This window comes from Pan paniscus, chromosome 8 (assembly GCF_029289425.2).
Source record: "Pan paniscus chromosome 8, NHGRI_mPanPan1-v2.0_pri, whole genome shotgun sequence".
NCBI classification, from domain to species: Eukaryota; Metazoa; Chordata; class Mammalia; order Primates; family Hominidae; genus Pan; species Pan paniscus.
The window spans coordinates 40,497,669-40,519,010 of NC_073257.2; the positions used below are offsets into that span (position 1 = coordinate 40,497,669).

General features: G+C 39.8%; 1 protein-coding gene and 1 long non-coding RNA gene across 9 annotated transcripts in view; one reads left to right on the plus strand and one right to left on the minus strand.

Annotated features, from left to right (window-relative positions):
- LOC117974532 (uncharacterized) overlaps positions 1-6,333 on the plus strand; it is a 52,331-nt gene extending 45,998 nt beyond the window's left edge. The window contains exons 4-5 of the long non-coding RNA XR_010113232.1: positions 3,086-3,261; positions 3,420-6,333. This is a non-coding gene — a long non-coding RNA (uncharacterized LOC117974532). The remainder of the gene's footprint in view (positions 1-3,085; positions 3,262-3,419) is intronic.
- Positions 1-21,342, minus strand: part of LOC100973318 (outer dynein arm-docking complex subunit 2) — a 214,484-nt gene that overhangs the window by 43,901 nt on the left and 149,241 nt on the right. The gene's annotated exons all lie outside the window — the stretch shown is intronic.

Genomic DNA, 21,342 nt, shown 5'->3' on the forward strand with positions numbered 1-21,342 from the left:
GTGACAGTAGCCTCCTCATGTTCCATTCATTCCACACAAATCTGCTCAATCTGCACTTACTCTTCTAATAATTGCCCCAAACCACTGCACCATAGTCCCTGAAGCTCTCATTCTCTCATTCTGAGAGTCTCAACTCGATACTTGGAAGAACACAGTTTAAGCACATGCCTACCGAGTTTTATGTGGCTGATAGATAGCCTTGCTTCATCTTCCCAGATTTAAAATGTGTGTTTACAAATTTTAGAGAAGAGAGTTTTTCAGCCAAATCTTTAATTTATGAAATTTCAAATTATGTGGCAATATCATACGTGCATTTTAGGCAGCCTAGTGAAACAGTTCTATTTAGGAAGGTCTTTGGGGGCCCCCTAAAATGATACATGAAGAGCATAATTTTTATGTTATACTGACTCGTCTGAATATTCTCCCTGGAGCATTGGAGTGGATTGTACCTCTAAGCCTTTTCCAGGACCAACCCAGAGTTCCTGATGGAGATTTAATAAAGTCATTCCTTCAATACTGATCTTACTCTAATATCAGTTTGGATCTGGGGCACTGAAATGGCTTATTCATGCCAATACTTATTTTGTGTTAATATGGCTGTCTTCAGTGCACCTCTTATACTTCTGGCAAGATTCTTTAAATAATTGTTTTTCTCTAGTACATCTTTTGGATAAGTTTGGCAGGTGGACAGGTCCTTTTTCCTTTGTAATATCAGGTAAAGATATTGCTGATCAGCTGAGATGTGATGTTAAAGGCACCATGAGAAAAACACAGTCCAGCCCTGGAGGAGTGGATGGGGGAGGGAAGAGGCATGAGGAGGGATCTGGAGGCCAATGGCCCAGGGGACAGTGCTCCCAGAAGTCCATCTGCCTTGTGCTTGGATGCATCCTTACCTCTGCAGATAATACTACCTCAGCCTGCAACACTGATGGACTCTGATCTATCAGAACAATTCCTTGTTCTTTTTTGATACTAATTCAAATGCTCTATAAATTGGAGGCAACATTTATAAAATATTAAATCTGTACATTTTTTCATCATCACCGAAAATGACATTCCCCTGCCCAAATCCACCGTTATAGACCCAGGAAAGGCAGAGGGGCTAGAGAACCTTCAAGAAGGAAAAGGATAATAGGAACAATAGCTAACACTTCCACAGTGAGTGCTTACCATGTATCAGGCACTACTCAAAGTGCCTTATAAGATACTGATTCATTTGAAGTTCTCAGCAAACCTAGCTAAATTTTATTATTAACGTTCCAATGTATAGATGAGGAAACCACGGCATAGAAAGATTAAGCAACTTGCCCAAAGTTGCAGACCTTGGCAAAGTCAGGATTTGAATCCAAGCCCTAGATTCCATATTCTTATCTACCATGCAGATGGCCTCCCTTGGCGTACGTGCCCACACAGAAGCAGCTGGCCTGGCCTCGTTCTTGGATGCCTGGTGTTGGCATTTTCTGAGGCATAGCTGGTCCTCTCTGGCCCTTTGGCCATCATGCTCATACTCTGTAGTCCCAGCTGTGTGTCTTATGTTTGCAGTTGTTCCACTCAATGGAGCCTGTTTGTTTCTGCAAACCCTCCCTGTGGGTCCATGGGTATATGTGGCTCCCCTCTCCCCTGCATGCCATATGCAGTCTGTGAGGGCACCAGGACCTACCTGAGGGTCACCCTTCTAGGTGCCTGCCTTGACCCACAGTGCATCATTGCTCCTGCACCACATTGGACTCACAGTCAAGGACATTCGGGGCCTCCCCTGAAGGCTGGACCACATACTTTCATCTTTGTATCTTCAGGGGCTAACACAGAGGTAACTCAATAAACAGTATTTTGAAGTTCAGATGCTTGGCGTATTTCAGCTGCAGCAACAAATGAGGCTGAGAAGATTTAAAAACCACTCCTCGGAACCTTTCACTGATTTCAACTCAGAATCCTTAAAAAATATCCTTGAATAATTCTCTGGTACACAATGAAACTTATTAGTCACTCTTTTGCCTGGGCACAATGTCTCTGGGTCTCTCTGGTTTGATGTTTCTCACACCTTACTTGTACACAGACTTGATTTTATCACGCATGCCCTCTTTCAAATACCTTTAGCTTCTTCAGTAAGATTATTCCTAGTGCCAACCCTAGAAGCATACTGTCCAGGAATATGTCACATGCTGCTAGCTGACTACTTTCTCTCTTGTCCCTTGTATTGCAGCCAGGTTCTCTAATTATCCACAAGCTCAACTTTCCCCCCACCCATGTTGTTCACACACACACACACACATTTCTTTTCAATTACTTTGGTATAGAACTTTGTCAGAAACATCCTGGAAATCTACATAATGATCTGGCGGGCTCCTTTTGGTGTTACTGGTTAGCACATTTCATGAATTACCAGAGCACACGTGACCAGGAATGCTACTTTTCTCCTTAAACGTTATTGCTCAACACATATGGCAAAAGGACTTAATGTTGCATTTCAGCAGGATGCACTCACAATGGGTATCCTATTTATCACAGTCCCATGGTATACTAAAGCTCTCGTGGGTTAGAACTAAACATCTCTTTTTCAGCGTATCATTTTACTGTGACCTAAGCAGCTACTGAGAAAATTATCTGACTTATCATGAAAAGAATAAGTAATAGGAATAATTTTTTTCAAATTATTTTAGTAAAGTCGAAGGATATAAGAGGAAAGCATCAGTGCAATATGGCTTTTCCAACTTGGCAGGGGCAGGTGGAATCTGTGATGAAATTGTTACCTTAAGAGATTGGCTTTCTCCCTTGCCTGGCCGTGCTTTTTGAAGTTTTTCATATACCACAAAATACATAATAAAGGGTAGTTCAATTTACTCTGAACCCCAGCTATATGGCCATGACATATTTAGAGGTGACTCTGGGATGCATTCTCAAATACGGTGCATGCTTTCTAAATTTACAGTCTGATTTATTGCTGCCAGTTATGACTGCCAAATGCTTCTGACAGTGTGGCCAGTTTGTGGTGTCTCTAAAAATCATCAGCAATTTGAAAACATTAGCACCCGGCAATAGTCGTACTTCGCAATGATTGCCTGTATTTATCACCTTACTTTTCCAGGGTACAAACTGAAAAAAAAAATCAAGGAGGAAAATTAAACTTCTCTAGCAGCACGGAAAATACAGCATTGGAAATAAAATGCATCGTAGGAACTCAGCCCCTCCCTGTATTCTTTAAAAATTAAAATAAACAATTTAAACTCTGTGGCTTATGTGGCTACGTAGAAGAAAAATATTGTAAGTATGTATCTCTCCTCAAATACTTTTTATTTTGTCTTCACATTTGAAGAGTATTTTGATATTAGGATATTATGGTTATGTGTGGGACAAAAAATTGGGGAAAATAGTTCATTGCTTCATTCAACAAATATCTGCTATGTTCTGCTCTGTGGCAGGCACTGAACTAGTTCCTGGAAATGCAGGAGTAGACAAGAAAGGCTTGACTTCCATAGGGGTCTTGCAGTTTACTGAGATGCACAATTATGTTGTTACAATTGGGAAGAAGAGACGTGCAAGTCCTGGGCGACTACAGACAGCAAGGTAAAGGTACACCTCCCTGAAGAACAAGAGCAAATCTGAAACCCGAAAGATGGTTATGAACAAAGCACTGTGTAACATGGGGATTGGGAGAACATTCCAAGCCAAGAAAGGACAGTGGTGAAGGTTCCACATGGCGCCACCTTACAGGGATTTGCAGTGTGTGCAGCACCAAGGTGCTGGCCAGAAGGTGAGTGACATCCAGGCCCTGCTCTGCTCTCCAGCTTGGACATCCCGGTGTGTCACTGACAACCCACCAAAGGACACAAAAGTAGCAGATGATTGCCAAGACAAGTCCTATGAATGCATTGATTTGAGTCCAGGATAAACTGTTTTAACCTAAAAACTCTAAAATGTAGTGATTGAAATAATCTAGGAGGTTGTTTTCCCTGGCATAACATTATACGTGCATGTGGTCTAGGGCTGGTAGCATCGCTCTGCCACTTTCATTGTGTTGACCAATCTCAATGAGTCCAAAGCTGCTCCAAAGGCGCTATCCCTTGGCCTTCTGGAATAGACATACAACCCGTGACACCACAGGCATCCCTTACATAGGGCAAGAAACACAAACAGCATGCATCATTTCTCACTTCCCATTGGTGATAACCTAATCATCACACGGCCACATCAAGACTCAAGGGAAGCTGAGAAGCATCTTCTCTGGCTGGCTGCCATGTGCTATCATCAAAGAGGGGAGGATGAAGGTTGGTGGACATCCAGGGGACTGTGCTACGAGGAAGGATGGTGGGGGCAAGGAGTGAGATAATGATGGAGAGGCAGGCAGGGGGCAGATCGTGGAAGGGCTTGTTTAAAGCAAAGGGAAGCCATGCTAGTGTTTTCAAAAGAGCAGTGGCAGATTTATGGGTATATGCTTGCAGAAAAGGCTATTACAGAGAAGGCTTGATTAGGGTAAATACAAGCTGAGGTTTCTTAGTGATTCTCTCATTTAATTCTCAGATGTCCTCGTTTACCAACAGCCCAAATTCTGCATGCAGAAGACACCTAAGTCATAGAGTCTCCAAAGAAATTGCCTGGAAGCTCCGATTTTAATGGAAAGTTTTTCTGTAGTTGTGGATGGAAACCTGAGCTATCCTATATTATGCAGCTTTACACTGTCAGTGACCTTGTGATGTGGCTCTGAGTTTTCACAAGGTCACCCAGGCCCGACAGAACACACAACCGAAGGCGCAGGGGTTGCTGCACAGCACATCCGTACTTGTAGACATCGCGTGGCCCTGCGTCCTGGCAGGGCAGGGCAGAGAACAAAACCACTCTCAAGGCCGGCACAGTCCCACCAGCAGGCCCTTGGAGGAGCATCAAATCCTGCCAGACACAGGACCCATCTACATGGCTTCTTGGCCCTGAGGAGATGGGCTGCTGAAGCCAGCACCTCCAATTCTGTCTATAGTGGAAAACAGAGAGGCTGAGGACTGAATACCTGCTGTCTGAGTTGGTTCAATGTACAGGAACGGGACTTTAATTCAGGGAGGTGAGATGTGAGAAAGAGCAACTTAGAAAGTCACCCACTCACACCTGTAGCCTGAACTTGACAATTCTACTCCTATAACAACAACAGCCGCAGCAACATTCAGATACACCCCCTGTGAGGCAGGTGTGTTCTCTCTCTCTCTGTACAGTTGATGTCTGAAAAATGTGAGTTAGGGCACCACGCCCTCATACAGTCAAAAACCCACATATAACTTTTGACTGCCCCCAATCTTAAGGACTGATAGCCTACTGTTGCTCAGAAGCCTTAACAATAACATAAACAGTCGATCAACACCTAGTTTGTATATCATGTATATTATATACTGTATTCTTAAAATAAGAGAAGTTTAACAGAGAATAAAATGTTATGCAGAAAGTCATAAGGAAGAAACAGCCTGTCCAACATGGCGAAACCCTGTCTGTACTAAAAATACAAAAATTAGCTGGGCATGGTGGCAGGCACTGGTAACCCCAGCTACCTCGGGAGGCTGAGGCAGGAGAATCACTTGAACCCGGGAGGCAGGGGTGGCAGTGAGCCGAGATTGCACCACTGCACTCCAGCCTGGGTGACAAGAGTGAAAATCCCATCAAAAAAAAAAAAAAAAAGGAAAAGAAAATCATAAGGAAGAGAAAATACATTTACTATACATTAAGTGGAAGTGGATTATCATAAAGGTCTTCATCCTCGTCATCTTCCCGTTGAGTAGCCTGAAGAGGAGGAGGAGGAAGAGGGGTTGGTCTTGCTGTCTCAGGGGTGGCAGAGTCAGAAGGAAATCTGCATAAAATTGGATCCATGCACTTCAAATTCATGCTGTTCAAGGGTCAACTGTATATAGATTCAGTACATATACACAGTTGAATACATATGCATGTATATGTGTGTGTATACAGAAAGGTATTTCATCTTTCCTATAACTCTTTGAGGAAAATATTATCATCCTCATAGAACTGATAAGGACACAGAGCCCAGTGGTGCTGGGTGACTTGGCAGCAGAACTCAGGGCCAGAATCCAAACCCAGATCTGCTAACACCAAACACACACTCATTTCCCTGCATCCTGTCTTTTTTACGTCATTAAATAAAAAAGATTTATCAGTTTTCTAAACTTGATCAATGAGAGAGTTTGGGGACATCTTCCTAAATCATACTAATATGTAAATATATCTATACCATCTAAAATGATTTTTTGCAAAACTCATCTAAATTTGCAAACAAGTCACTGCTATATCCTATAAAAAGTACATTAGAAACCTCTGATGTTCCAATTCTTGAAAAATGGCCTGTGGCAGCTTTAGGGCCTATGAGCTGCAGGGTTCTTACCTTTATGGTTCACCCTCAAATCATTAGTTTTATGGTAGGACATAATTTCTTTAGGATTTCAAGGAATACGAAAAATACACTTAAGCCATATTAGTGGTTTTGACTTAATTAATTATAATAATTACTATCGATTGATTAATAATGTTGGTTAATCAATTGTTAATTTCATTGAATAATTATCAGAGCAAAAACTTGAAATGGTGTTGAAACACAGAGGACTGATTTCATAAACATCAAACCTAAAGAGTATAGCTCAGCAGTTCACGACTAAGCCTCAAAGATATAAATCAGGATTTTCCCTGGCTTTGCAGGGAATGTCGCTTAAGTCAGGCTCTTGAGTTGCCTTTCCAGATCCTAAACTGCCCACTGTGAGGATTTCTGGGACTCGTAGGAGTGTAACTGAAGACAAATTCTGATGCAAGAAAGGTCATATTCATCCTGAGGGAAAATTTGTTGTCCACACAATTCCACCGTTAAAAGACACCAGCATCTCGGCTGCCTCTCTGGGTCACAGCGAGGATGCTCCCACCCCTGTCTGTGCTGCCCTGTGACCACATGGTCCCGTAATGGTCACTCAGAGTGAGACCTATCGTGGGGGCCATCCTGGCCACACATCTTAGATGAGTGTTTCTACACTTCTTTGATAAAGACAGTTAATTCCCAAGGAGGTTTTTGTTTTTACTTCTCTGTATGCAAAATGGAATGAATGAAAATCTCAGGTTGACGTTCTGGCAAGTCATTTCCTAGGCAAGTGATCATCTAAGAAAAAATACCTTAGAAACTTATTTTCACAGAAATTTGATCAGGTTTCCACAATCAGAAAATCATGGGTCTAGAGAAAATATCAGCGTTTTCAGTCATTAGTGTGTATATTTTATGTTCTTATAATAAGCAGAGGTATAAATACAGACTAAGGCATCAAACTGAACGATGGTTTTCACTGCTGTAAATGGAACATTAGGGTGCTTTTCTAATTCCCTCTCTCTGCCAGGATTAAAATTTAAACGCGGGTCATAAAGAATGACAAAATAAACTTTATAAATATTTCTCTTACTTTTGCTCATGGGTAAACAAAGACGTAGAGAATCAAGTGTTTATTCCCACAAGTGTATTGTAAATGAACACAGCATCCGCAAGCCCTGACTTGTCAACCATAAGGATAAGCCATTGTGCTCCATCACTCCTAAAGACAATAGTTGTTCTGATTGAAATCTGCATAAGGTGTAATTAATTTGATTTTTAATGTAACTTTTTTTTAGCTCCCATACTTTTATTTCCGAAGACATTTCAATAAGTGACATCTTACCCCACGGCGATGGATTGGGAAACACAGAGAACAAAGATCCTAAGAATCTAAGATTTTTGTATTTTTTTAAATAACAAAAATGGATTAATCCTGAAGAAACTGAAAAAAAAGGAGTCTTAGGAGGGAATATTAATGCAAGCATATTTTTGGTACATTAAAAACTCCAACGTACTAATTCAAGCACTGTTTACTTTTTGTATTTAACAGGATTGCTGTTTTCAAGGGAAAAAACAGAAGATATTTTCTGAGTGCCAAAAACTACTTACTCATGAAGTCTGAAATACCATTATTAGTAGTAGTAATTCTTACATTTAGCATCTGTGAATAACTTCTTATACGAGAACACTATTTTGGGTCAGCTGAAGGCTAAAAATAATGAGTTGGCTTTCTGCCTTTGTGTATTGAGTCAAATAGCTGCCAATTAATATAATGGATTTTTTTTTCCTGTGATAAATTTCAGAAAGTGAGAACAAATAGTTGTTGGTGTTTCATAATTTCCAATGGAAAGAATATATTTCTCACAAGTTTAAAGACTGACTGCACTCTAAGTAACCAAACAATTACAAGAAGCTGCCGGTGTATTTCTGTGGTTTAGCAAAAGGGCCAAGTCGGAAGGAAAAGACATTCCCAGCATTTTCTAAAGCTAGATAAATACAGAAACGAAATATAGATGAAAGATGGAACTGCTCTCTATAGCATCTGCCAGATTCCTCGACTTTTTGGCACACTGATTGAATTTGGCAAAGGTACGCAGTAGCAATCTTTTCCATTAAAAGGAGCAGCATATACTTTATTTTACCATACTGTTTGTGTATTTTTGACCCTCCAAAACTCTCTTTTTTAGAAGGCAATTATTTCTACAGAGTTGGCTGCAATTACATTTATTTGAAACGGATCTTTTATCAACAAAAAAAGCTGCGGGGCATAGCTACTGTTGAACAGATCCAAGGACCTACAGGTCGTCAGGAAAGCATCTTTCTTTGAAACCAAAAGATGCTTCAACATGTGCCAGCATCATCTTATGCCAACCTAACGCTTTTGATATCCAAACCTATTTAAATTTGGAGGAATCCTGGACTGTTCAATTTAGGCAAGATAAGCTACCCTGCTCTGTCGTTTTCTTCTATTTGTGATCAGAAAAACTGTAACGTAGTCCAACATTCCTAATTTTGGTAACATGATGATGTTAAGAAAAGGAATAACTCTCCCGTCCAAAATCAAATTTTTGTGGAATCCAATACTTCTTAACCCTGAATTTTTTTCTGAGCTGGCAGTGATTCTATAGTAAACTTCTGAAGATATATAAGTAACAATCTCTAAAAATATGACACGCGGCAGCAAGTATGAAGGCAATGGTTTCTGGCTTCACTCAACTCAGGAAAGAGAGGCTCACACCTGATAAGCTTTTTACGTAACTCAGAGGGAAATGACTTTTTGTTTTCAGATTTTATTGGTTTCTTCTAAACCAAACAAAAGCAAAAGATGAGGGGTGTTCACCTGTTGCTATGAAGTTTTTGAGTGCAACATTATAGTCAGATATTTGGTTTTTAAACAGCCCCAAATTGAGGCATACTGTATAGCTGACAGTGACTTGGAAATATTATTGTTACTAATGTTATTTGCAATCTAGTGCACTTTCTTAATCATTAAGTAGCAGCTAATTTAAAGCAGTGGAAGAGTATTAGCTTCATGTGAGCGCCAGAAAAACGCTGTGGTTTAAACATAAAGTTGGGAGCCAACAGCGACAGATATAACATATGAAGATGTATAATTTGCCAAGTTTAAAATCCCCAAACCAACATGGGAATGCTTCACAGGTTTATATGTGCATAAAGTGAAGACTGTTTTGCACAGATTTAAAATGGTGAAGGAGTGTATCTTTTCTTAAACTTAGGTTGACAGTATAATAGTATACCTCCTATAATCACAAAGTATTTGACAAAAAAGAGTCAACTGTTATTCTGTTTAAATTTCAGGATGCTAAATCCATACCAGCAGTTGGCAGTAGCTGAGTCTGGAATATTTTCAAAAATATTATAAATAATTACCTTTCACATTTATAATTTACATCGATTTAACTCACAAAGCTTGCCTTATGAAAGAATTCTTTAATAAAAATAAAACAATAATAATAAATAAAACCAGCCAAAGCTGTCAGCAAGAATTTGTCATTTTCACAACTGAGGTAAAATATTCTACAAGTTAAATATTGGGTAAAATGCCCTCTGTACATTTTTTTCTATTTTTATTGATCTATTTGTACATATTTACGTACATCTTTAAAACAACTGCAATAACCTCATAATAAAAGCATATATTTGACTCTAAAACAGCCTAAATAACAGTATGACAAAAGATAGTGAATATCAACTGACCTAAGAATTTCTCATGTCAGTTGGTTCAGAAATTTAAATTCTGATTTGTCACTTTCGTGCACATCTTTTGGAGTGCCTTCCCAGCATATCATGAACGCCCTTGACTGCCTTTGTGTTCCACCTCCAACGGCAAGTCTTGGAAGCCATCTTGTAAAGTATCACATGCTTCATTGTCCACCACTGATTGGACAAGGGGTGGGTACTTTTCCTAAACTGGGCCAATCAGCTTCCCTTGTCTGAGATTTTTGAACTGAAAATGGGAGTGGAGAAAATATGTGGCCTCCTTGGGTGGCTGGATACCTAGATCCAGGAGAAGCAGTAAAGAAAACAGTGGCAAAAGAGAGGAAGCCAACTGGCATAGAAAGAATAAAAGGAAACAAATAAGAAAAGTGGAGAGATGGCAGATGGAAAAAAGATGCTAAAGGCTTTGGAGCTCAGCGCCTTCTTAGGGCTCTGCTGCTTTCTTGCCCATGGGAATTCTCTTTGGTGCATAAGTTTGAGTTACATTGCTCAAATATGAGTTATAAAGTAATTTATTGATTTATAGCAGATCCTGCATTGCATCTGTAGGACTTTGGATGCATCAGACTGTCGAGCTAAAGCTTCCCAATCTTTAAAATGGGAGAGTAATGCCTGCACCACAGGGGTACAGTGAAGATTAAATGAAATAAGGAATAAAGCACATAGGCCACGGGTGAATGCTCAGTAATTGATTGTTATTCTTTTTAAAATAGATCAACCTGAAATACACATTTTGTAACATATATATGAGCTATTTATATTGACCATTTGCTAGTGTAATTATTAAGCCTAATATTCTAATATTGGATAATTATTCACTTAATGGGTACTCCAAGTTATCTAATGAAATTTAAAATAAAAATGGGCTTGCTAGCAACTGTTATTACTATGATTATTTCCCTCTTTGTGGTAGAAAAAAGTTTGTGAATGGATTCTTAATTCTTCCTGTTCCCTTAATCTCTCATCCAATCTGTAACTAAGCCACCATTTCTGATGCGCTTACAGCTCACCAGCCTCGTAGACAGATCAGCTTCCAGTTTTTCTTTTCTTTCCCTTCTTTTTTCTTATTTTTATCTTATTTTTTTTCGGAGTCTTGCTCTGTCACCTAGGCTGGAGTGCAGTGGTGCGATCTCAGCTCACTGCAACCTCCACCTCCCAGGTTCAAGCAATTCTCCTGCTTCGGCCTCCTGAGTAGCTGGGATTACAGGTGCCCGCCACCATGCCCGGCTAATTTTTGTATTTTTAGTAAAGACGGGGTTTCACCATGTTGGCCAGGCTGGTCTTGAAATCCTGACCTCAGGTGATCTGCCTGCCTCGGCCTCCCAAACTGCTGGGATTACAGGTATGAGCCACCACCCCTGGCGGATCTGCTTCCAGTCTTTCTGATCCTGTCCCTACACACCTCCAAGAGTGATCATCTTTTTTTGTTTGTTTTTTGTTTAGAGAAAGGATCTTGCTCTGTCATTCAGGCTGGAGTATGGTAGTGCATTCATAGCTCACTGCAGCCTCGACCTCCCAGGCTAAAGTGATCCTCCCACCTGAGCCTCCTGAGTAGCTGGGACTACAGATATGCACCACCATGCCCGGCTTATTTATTTTTATTTTTTATGGAGATAGGGTCTCCCTATGTTGCCCAGGCTAGTCCTCAGAAATCTTAGGCACATTCCTACCCTATGGCCACTGAACAAACACTTTCCCTCTGGCTGCAAATTCTTCTCCTCACTTCATTCTCCTTAGTTAAGATGCAACTCTTCAAAGATGCCTTCTCTGACTTCCCTGTATAAAATGGGTTGTCCCTTCATTAGTCTTCATTTGACCCCCTTTGTTTCCTTTACAGCATTCAGCACACTTGGTAATTATTTTGTCCATTTACATGTTTTTGACCCGTCTCTTCTTAAATGGTTGAGACGGTTATGCGAGCCTTGGGCTTGCTCTCTCTTCCTGAATTCTGGGGATGGTGAATAGAAGGACAGGTCCTGCCCAAGTGGAGAATCTCTACACTGTATCTTTATTTCATTTCTTTGAAAAAAGGGTGCCCTTATGAAGAATGTCATTTTCTGGATAGACACTAAGCATACATGATCATTCTTGACCAAACTTTTCAAGAGATTGTGCCTCCAATTAGCAATACATATTTTCCTCTGATTACAATAAATTAACAAGCAATATATGGGAATGGAGTGGATAACTATTTTTCACAAATAGTTATCAATCTTCTACCATTTGAAAGATTAATTTGTTAAACAGAAAATTCAAAAACATATAAATGTCTTTAAGAACATTCTATAAAGCCATGGGCCATGTCCAGATCAACTAAAAGTAGAAGCCAAAAATAATTCCCCACAGTAAAATCTTTAAATTTAAATATGCTGAAAGAAAAAGTCAAGTCAGATGATTGATTAAAATTCTGAACAAACAAAATATTTATCCAGGTTTTATATCTGAACCTTCATCTGGCATGAAATCAATGGAGTAAAAATAATAATTTAATAATAATTACTAAAGCTAATTATACATATACCCTTTGATCCAGCAATTCTGCTCCTGGGCATATACTCAACATCAATCAGTGCTTATATGCACCAAAACACATGTCCAGAATGCTCATAGCAGCACTATTTTTAATAGACTCTTTTAATATGTAGAGGATCCTAAAACAAAAGATTCATGTTCAAATTATCCTTCATAAATTTCTCAAGATGTTGGATAAGTGCTGTATGATTTGTAAAGAATGTCTGTGATTACATTTAAGGCCACATGTTATATATTCCCTAGAATAAACTGGAAACTTTTATCTAAAATAAATTAGAAAACCATATCTGGAACAAATTAGAAACTGGTGTCATAGTTTATTTTTTTAAAAAATAAGCTGAAGCTGTTTACTGTGGAGTACAAAGTCTTAAAATAAAAACAGCCTATCTGCAACAAATCTGTGCATGAAAATCTTGAAGGTTTAGAAAAGATCGAGCTGAATCAATAGTAATGTACAAACCATTCCAGTGATCTATAAAAATATACAAAGCTTGAATGCAATTGTAGCGGATGGTGTAGTGTACCACCCAGCGTAACTGGGTAAAAAAGCAACTGGCTGATGCAGAGTGGCTCTACATATTCCTGATTACCTGAGAGGTAACTGTAAAACTTAGCATTGAGGGCCGGGCATGGTGGCTTACGCCTGTAATTCCAGCACTTTGGGAAGCCAAGGCAGGTGGATCACTTGAGGTCAGGAGTTTGGGACCAGGCTGACCAACATGATGAAACACCACCTATACTAAAAATAGAAAAAAATTAGCTGGGTGTGGTGGCATGTGCCTGTAATCCCAGCTACTTGGGAGGCTGAGGTAGAAGAATTGCTTGAACCTGGGAGGCACAGATGCAATGAGCCGAGATCACACCATTGCACTCCTGCCTGGGTGACAGAGCAATACTCTGTCTCAAAAAAAAACAAAACAAAAAACTTAGCACTGAAAATTAGGAATATTAATAGCCTGAAGATGCAATATACATAAAGATTTGTTTTTTCAAAAAATCACAAAGAATCTGGTTTAAACTTGATATACTATAACCACTACTAGCAACAATGTTTAATTCTGCCCAACATGCTCACACCTGTAATCCCAGCACTTTGGGAAGCTGAGGTCAGAGGATTGCTTGAGGCTGAGTTCAAGACTGACCTGGGCAACACAGCAAGTTCCCATCTCTACAAACAATAAAAAAATTAGCCAGATATGCTGACATGCACCTGCAGTCCCAGCTACTGGGGAGGCCGAGGCAGACAGACCACTTGACAGGAGTTAGAGGCTTCAGTGAGCTATGATCGTGCCACTGTACTCCAACCTGGACAACAGAGCAAGACCCTGTCTCAAACCAAAACAAAGAATAATTGGCATAAATTAAGAATATATACCAGCTGCAAGAGCAGCAAAGGAGGTTGGAAAATTGCTAAAACTGAAAAGAGAAATGGAGCCCTTGGGATGGATTTTCAAAAGAGGATGTGGGAGTTCTAACAGGAAGGGCAGACATCATTCCACCATGAAGCAAGCAAACTCTCTGCCAAGTCCCCTTCCTTTTTGTGCTCTAGCCTATAAAGCAGAGTTTCTCAACCAGGCTCAGTCCTTCAGAAAAAACTGCAAGCATAGGAGTCCACACATATATGTGCATCTGGCACTTGAGCAATACCTTCCAATGGTGGTTCAGAGAGCAGCCTCTAAACCCACGTTCCTTGAGTCCTTTTCTTATGACCTGAGTGATTTGGGGCAAGTTATTTAATCTTTATGAAACTCAATTTCTTTATCTGTAAAACTAAGATAATAACAGTTTCCAACTCAATAGGTTATGGAGAAGATTGAATAAAAGACTCTGTGTAAATGTGCTTTTAGAATAAATGTCTGGCACACAGGAAGCTGAAAAAACAAAAACGCTATGACCTTCATTATTATCTAGCTCTTTTACTATACTTAGCTTTTCTTTTTCATTTCTTGTCACTTGTAGCTCTAAGAAGGGGAGGAAAATTTATTTGGCTAGCGATGGGGTGGTGGCGAAGGAGTTGGATTTGACTTAGCAGAAGCAAGGTGGATCCATTATAGTGAAGCAGAGCTTGGATGAAGAAGACAAGCATTCTATTAGCTCAGCCCCTCCTAGGCACATTCAATTTTTCCCAAGTGCTCCTGGATATTTTAGAAGTCAGCTGAATCAGCAAGGCAGGCCAACATTCAAATTCAGGAAATACAGAGAACACCACAAAGATACTCCTCGAAAAGAGCAACTCCAAGACACATAATTGTCAGATTCACCAAAGTTGAAATGAAGGAAAAAATGTTAAGTGCAGCCAGAGAGAAACGGTGGGTTACACACAAAGGGAAGCCCATCAGACTAACAGAGGATCTCTTGGCAGAAACTATACAAGCCAGAAGAGGGTGGGGGCCGATATTCAACATTCTTAAAGAAAAGAATTTTCAACCCAGAATTTCATAGCCAGCCAAACTAAGCTTCATAAGTGAAGGAGAAATAAAATCCTTTACAGACAAGCAAATGCTGAGAGATTTTGTCACCACCAGTCCTGCCCTAAAAGAGCTCCCGAAGGAAGCACTAAACATGGAAAGGAACAAACAGTACCAGCTACTGCAAAAACATGCCAAATTGTAAAGACCATCGATGCTAGGAAGAAACTGCATCAACTAACAAGCAAAAGAACCAGCTAACATCTCAATGACAGGATCAAATTCACACATAGCAATATTAACTTTAAATGTAAATGGGCTAAATGCTTCAATTAAAAGACACAGACTGACAAATTGGATGAAGAGTCAGGACCCATTGGTGTGCTGTATTCCGGAGACCCATCTCATGTGCAGAGACACACATAGGCTCAAAATAAAGATATGGAGGAAGATCTACCAAGCAAATGGAAAACAAAAAAAGGCAGGGGTTGCAATCCTAGTCTCTGATAAAACAGACTTTTAAACCAACAAATATCAAAAGAGACAAAGAAGGCCATTACATGATGGTAAAGGGATCAGTTCAACAAGAAGAGCTAACTATCCTAAATATATATGCACCCAATACAGAAGCACCCAGATTCATAAAGCAAGTCCTTAGAGACTTACAAAGAGACTTAGGCTCCCACACAATAATAATGGGAGACTTTAACACCCCACTGTCAACATTAGACAGATCAATGAGACAGAAAGTTAACAAGGATATCCAGGAATTGAACTCAGCTCTGCACCAAGCGGACCTAATAGACATCCACAGAACTCTCCACCCCAAATCAACAGAATATGCATTCTTCTCAGCACCACATCATACTTATTCCAAAATTGACCACATAGTTGGAAGCAAAGCACTCCTCAGCAAATGTAAAAGAACAGAAATTATAACAAACTGTCTCTCAGACCACAGTGCAATCAAACTAGAACTGAGGATTAAGAAACTCACTCAAAACCGCTCAACTACATGGAAACTGAACAACCTGCTCCTGAATGACTACTGGGTACATAATGAAATGAAGGCAGAAATAAAGATGTTCTTTGAAAACAATGAGAACAAAGACACAACATACCAGAATCTCTGGGACATATTTAAAGCAGTGTGTAGAGGGAAATTTATAGCACTAAATGCCCACAAGAGAAAGCAGGAAAGATCTAAAATTGACACCCTAACATCACAATTGAAAGAACTAGAGAAGCAGGAGCAAACACATTCAAAAGCTAGCAGAAGGCAAGAAATAACTAAGATCAGAGCAGAACTGAAGGAGATAGAGACACAAAAAACCCTTCAAAAAATCAATGAATCCAGGAGTTGGTTTTTTGAAAAGATCAACAAAATTGATAGACCACTAGCGAGACTAATAAAGAAGAAAAGAGAAGAATCAAATAGACGGAATAAAAAATGACAAAGGGGATATCACCACCAATCCCACAGAAATACAAACTACCATCAGAGAATACTATAAACACCTCCACACAAATAAACTAGAAAATCTAGAAGAAATGGATAAATTCCTGGACAAATACACCCTCCCAAGACTAAACCAGGAAGAAGTTGAATCCCTCAATAGACCAATAACAGGCTCTGAAATTGAGGCAACAATTAATAGCCTACCAACCAAAAAAATTCCAGGATCAGATGGATTCACAGCCAAATTCTACCAGAAGTACAAGGAGGAGCGGGGACCATTCCTTCTGAAACTATTCCAATCAATAGAAAAAGAGGGAATCCTCCCTAACTCATTTTATGAGGCCAGCCTCATCCTGATACCAAAGCCTGGCAGAGACACAGAAAAAAAAGAGAATTTTAGACCAATATCCCTGATGAACATCGATGCAAAAATCCTCAATAAAATACTGGCAAACCAAATCCAGCAGCACCTCAAAAAGCTTATCCACTATGATCAAGTGGGCTTCATCACTGGGATGCAAGGCTTGTTCTACATACGCAAATCAATAAACGTAATCCAGCATATAAACAGAACCAAAGACAAAAACCACATGATTATCTCAATAGATGCAGGAAAGGCCTTTGACAAAATTCAACAGCACTTCATGCTAAAAACTCTCAATAAATTAGGTATCGATGGGACGTATCTCAAAATAATAAGAGCTATTTATGACATACCCACAGCCAATATCATACTGAATGGGCAAAAACGAAGCATTCCCTTTGAAAACTGGCACAAGACAGGGATGCCCTCTCTCACCCCTGCTATTCAACATAGTGTTGGACGTTCTGGCCAGGGCAATCAGGCAGGAGAAAGAAATAAAGGGTATTCAATTAGGAAAAGAGGAAGTCAAATTGTCCCTGTTTGCAGATGACATGATTGTGTATCTAGAAAGCCCCAGGTCTTAGCCCAAAATCTCCTTAAGCTGAGAAGCAACTTCAGCAAAGTCTCAGGATACAAAATCAATGTGCAGAAATCACACGCATTCTTATACACCAATAACAGACAAACAGAGAGCCAAATCATGAGTGAACTCCCATTCACAATTGCTTCAAAGAGAATAAAATACCTAGGGATCCAACTTACAAGGAATGTGAAGGTACTCTTCAAGGAGAACTACAAACCACTGCTCAACGAAATAAAAGAGGATACAAACAAATGGAAGAACATTCCATGCTCTTGGATAGGAAGAATCAATATCGTGAAAATGGCCATATTGCCCAAGGTAATTTATAGATTCAATGCCATTCCCAAAAGCTGCCAATGTCTTTCTTCACAGAATTGGAAAAAACTACTTTAAAGTTCATATGGAACCAAAAAAGAGCCCACATTGCCCTGACAATCCTAAGCCAAAAGAACAAAGCCGGAGGCATCACACTACCTGACTTTAAACTATACTACAAGGCTACAGTAACCAAAACTGCATGGTACTGGTACCAAAACAGAGATATAGACAAATGAAACAGAACAGAGCCCTCAGAAATAATACTACACATCTACAACCATCTGATCTTTGACAAACCTGACAAAAATAAGCAATGGGGGAAGGATTCCCTATTTAATAAATGGTGCTGGGAAAACTGGCTAGCCATATGTAGGAAGCTGAAACTGGATCCCTTCCTTACACCTTATACAAAAATTAATTCAAGATGGATTAAAGACCTAAAACCATACAAACCCTAGAGGAAAACCTAGGCAATACCATTCAGGACATAGGCATGGGCAAGGACTTCATGTCTAAAACACCAAAAACAATGGTAACAAAAGCCAAAATTGACAAATGGGATCTAATTAAACTAAAGAGCATCTGCACAGCAAAAGAAACTACCATCAGAGCGAACAGGCAACCTCCAGAATGGGAGAAAATTTTTGCAATCTACCCATCTGACGAAGGGCTAATATCCATAATCTACAAAAAACTCAAACAAATTTACAAGAAAAAACCCCATCAAAAAGTGGGCAAAGGATATGAACAGACACTTCTCAAAAGAAGACATTTATGAAGCCAATAGACACACGAGAAAATGCTCATCATCACTGGCCATCAGAGAAATGCAAATCAAAACCACAGTGAGATACCATCTCACACCAGTTAGAATGGCGATCATTAAAAAGTCAGGAAAGAACACGTGCTGGAGAGGATGTGGAGAAATAGGAACACTTTTACACTGTTGGTGGGACTGTAAACTAGTTCAACCATTGTGGAAGACAGTGTGGTGATTCCTCAAGGATCTAGAACTAGAAATACCATTTGATCCAGCCATCCCATTACTGGGTATATACCCAAAGGATTATAAAGCATGCTGCTATAAAGACACATGCACACGTATGTTTATTGCGTCACTATTCACAATAGCAAAGACTTGGAACCAACCTAAATATCCATCAATGATAGACTGGATTAAGAAAATGTGGCACATATACACCATGGAATACTATGCAGCCATGAAAAAGGATGAGTTCATGTCCTTTGTAGGGACATGGATGAAGCTGGAAACCATCATTCTCAGTATACTAACACAGGAACAGAAAACCAAAGACTGCATGTTCTCACTCATAGGTGGGAATTGAAAAATGAGAACACTTGGACACAGGAAGGGGAACATCACATACCGGGGCCTGTCGTGGGGTGGGAGGAGGGGGAGGGATAGCATTAGGAGATATACCTAATGTCAATGACGAGTTAATGGGTGCAGCACACCAACATGGCACATGTATACATAGGTAAAAAACCTGCACATTGTGCACATGTACCCTAGAACTTAAAATATAATAATAATAATAATAATAATAAAGAAGTCAGCTGAATCACCTCAGAGGCAAAAGCATTGCCTAGAGCTCCCCAAGGAAAACTTAAAAAGAGAGGGAAAAAAGTGGCTTTAAAGAGTCATCCTCTAGTATAAAATTCAAGATGAGAATTCTTAATTCCTACTGAAGATAATCTGATTTTGCAAACTTCTCTATCATAGAGAAGCAAAGTGCTAAATAAATGTGAAAAAATAGCTCCTAATGGGTTTCATAAACAGAACTACTAAAGGGCAGCATGGCCAAGTGCGGTAATTTTCAATTCTTTTTAAAGTTGCAAAAGCTACTCTAAAATAGGAGCTTGTGCATGATTCTAATTTGTAAAACAGAAAAAGTAGCTGCTCTAATTGCAGTAGGTGAACCACCCAGCAAGAGCTCTGAGTACCAGTCCCTGATCTCTGTCAGGGGAACCCGAAGTTCCATGAGTCACGGTTTGAAATTTACTAATCAAATGGACACAGCACTAAAGTGAATATTACAATAATTTATGATGTCACATCATATATTGATGGTCACATCATATATTGATGGTGTAGGTTTAGATACTTCACTAATTTGGGCCTTAGTTTCCTCATCTGCGAACTGTGTGTTTAAAGTGAAAACATTTGCTGGGCGTGGCGGCTCACACCTGTAATCTCAACACTTTGGGAGGCCAAGACGGGTGAATCACTTGAGGTCAGGAGTTTGAGAGCAGCCTGGCCAACATGGTGAAACCCCCTCTCTATTAAAAACACAAAAATTAGACGGCCGTGGTGGCAGGCGCCTGTAGTCGCAGCTACTCTGGAGGCTGAGGCAGGAGAATGGCGTGAACCTGGGAGGCAGAGCTTGCAGTGAGCTGAGATCACACCACTGCACTCCAGCCTGGGCGACAGAGCGAGACTCCGTCTCAAAAAAAAAAAAAAAAAGAATCACTTGAACGTGGGAGGCGGAGGTTGTAGTGAGCTGATATCGTACTACTACACTCTAGACTGGGTGACCGAGCGAGACTCTGTCCCAATAAATAAATAAACATCTACATAAATAAATAAATAAAATGAAAACCTTGGCTTTACCAGCCCTAACTTTCTATAAATTTATTCTCTAAGAGAAAATATCAAAAGAAAAGACTGCTTCATGTTAAGATGGAGTAACGGGGACTGGATTTACCTTCCTGTCTAAAATAATTTAAAAATGGAAAAAATCTGTGAAACAACAACTTTCAAAATATTGGAAATCAGACAACAAAAGACAGTGATTCTTGAGAGAAGGAAAACAAAAAAGGTAAGCCCTAAGATTGACCCAGACTAACTCCAGGGAGAATGTTTATAGGCTACAGCACAGGGAAGGAGAGCCCAGACAAAGCCTGACAGTCTGTCCGAGTTGAGGAGACAGAGCTGGAAATCTGGGAGAACCACAGCCACTAGAGTCTTCAGGGCAGATAATGGAGATTGGGGAGTGGAACAGAGAAACCTGGGGTCTGCGGAAGGTGCCTCTTGAATATTCAGCTCAGTACTGCTTAGCACCTGTATGAGAAGAAACTGTTTGAGGGCAGGAAAAGAACCACCTGAAAAGATTAGAAGGAATAATCTTCTAAACTCCTACAAGGGGAGGAACAGTGTCCGTCCACCACTCAGAGTGGGAGACTTCATAATGCACAGTGTATCAGGTAGAGTAGCCAGAGGTCTTGCCTCAGTAGTGGGAAAAAATTATCCCTACTCTAGTCTTGCTAACAAAGCATAAAAGTAAGAACTGAAAGGATCAAATTGTTTCAAAATAGCAATCTGATTCTTAGAACAAAGCTCGGGAATATTTATAGATATCCTGTTCCCCGAAAAAATAAAAACCCATCACTCAACATGTTAACATTCAAGGAATTGAAAGCAACCCAGAAATAATACTAGAATTGGATTACATATGAGATTAGAAAAAAACTCAACATGTCAAGTAGAGACACGAAAGATGTGAAAGGAGATCCAAATGAAACGTCGATAGTATTGCAGATGTAAAACACACTAGATGGCAATAAAGGCAAATTAAACATTGCAGA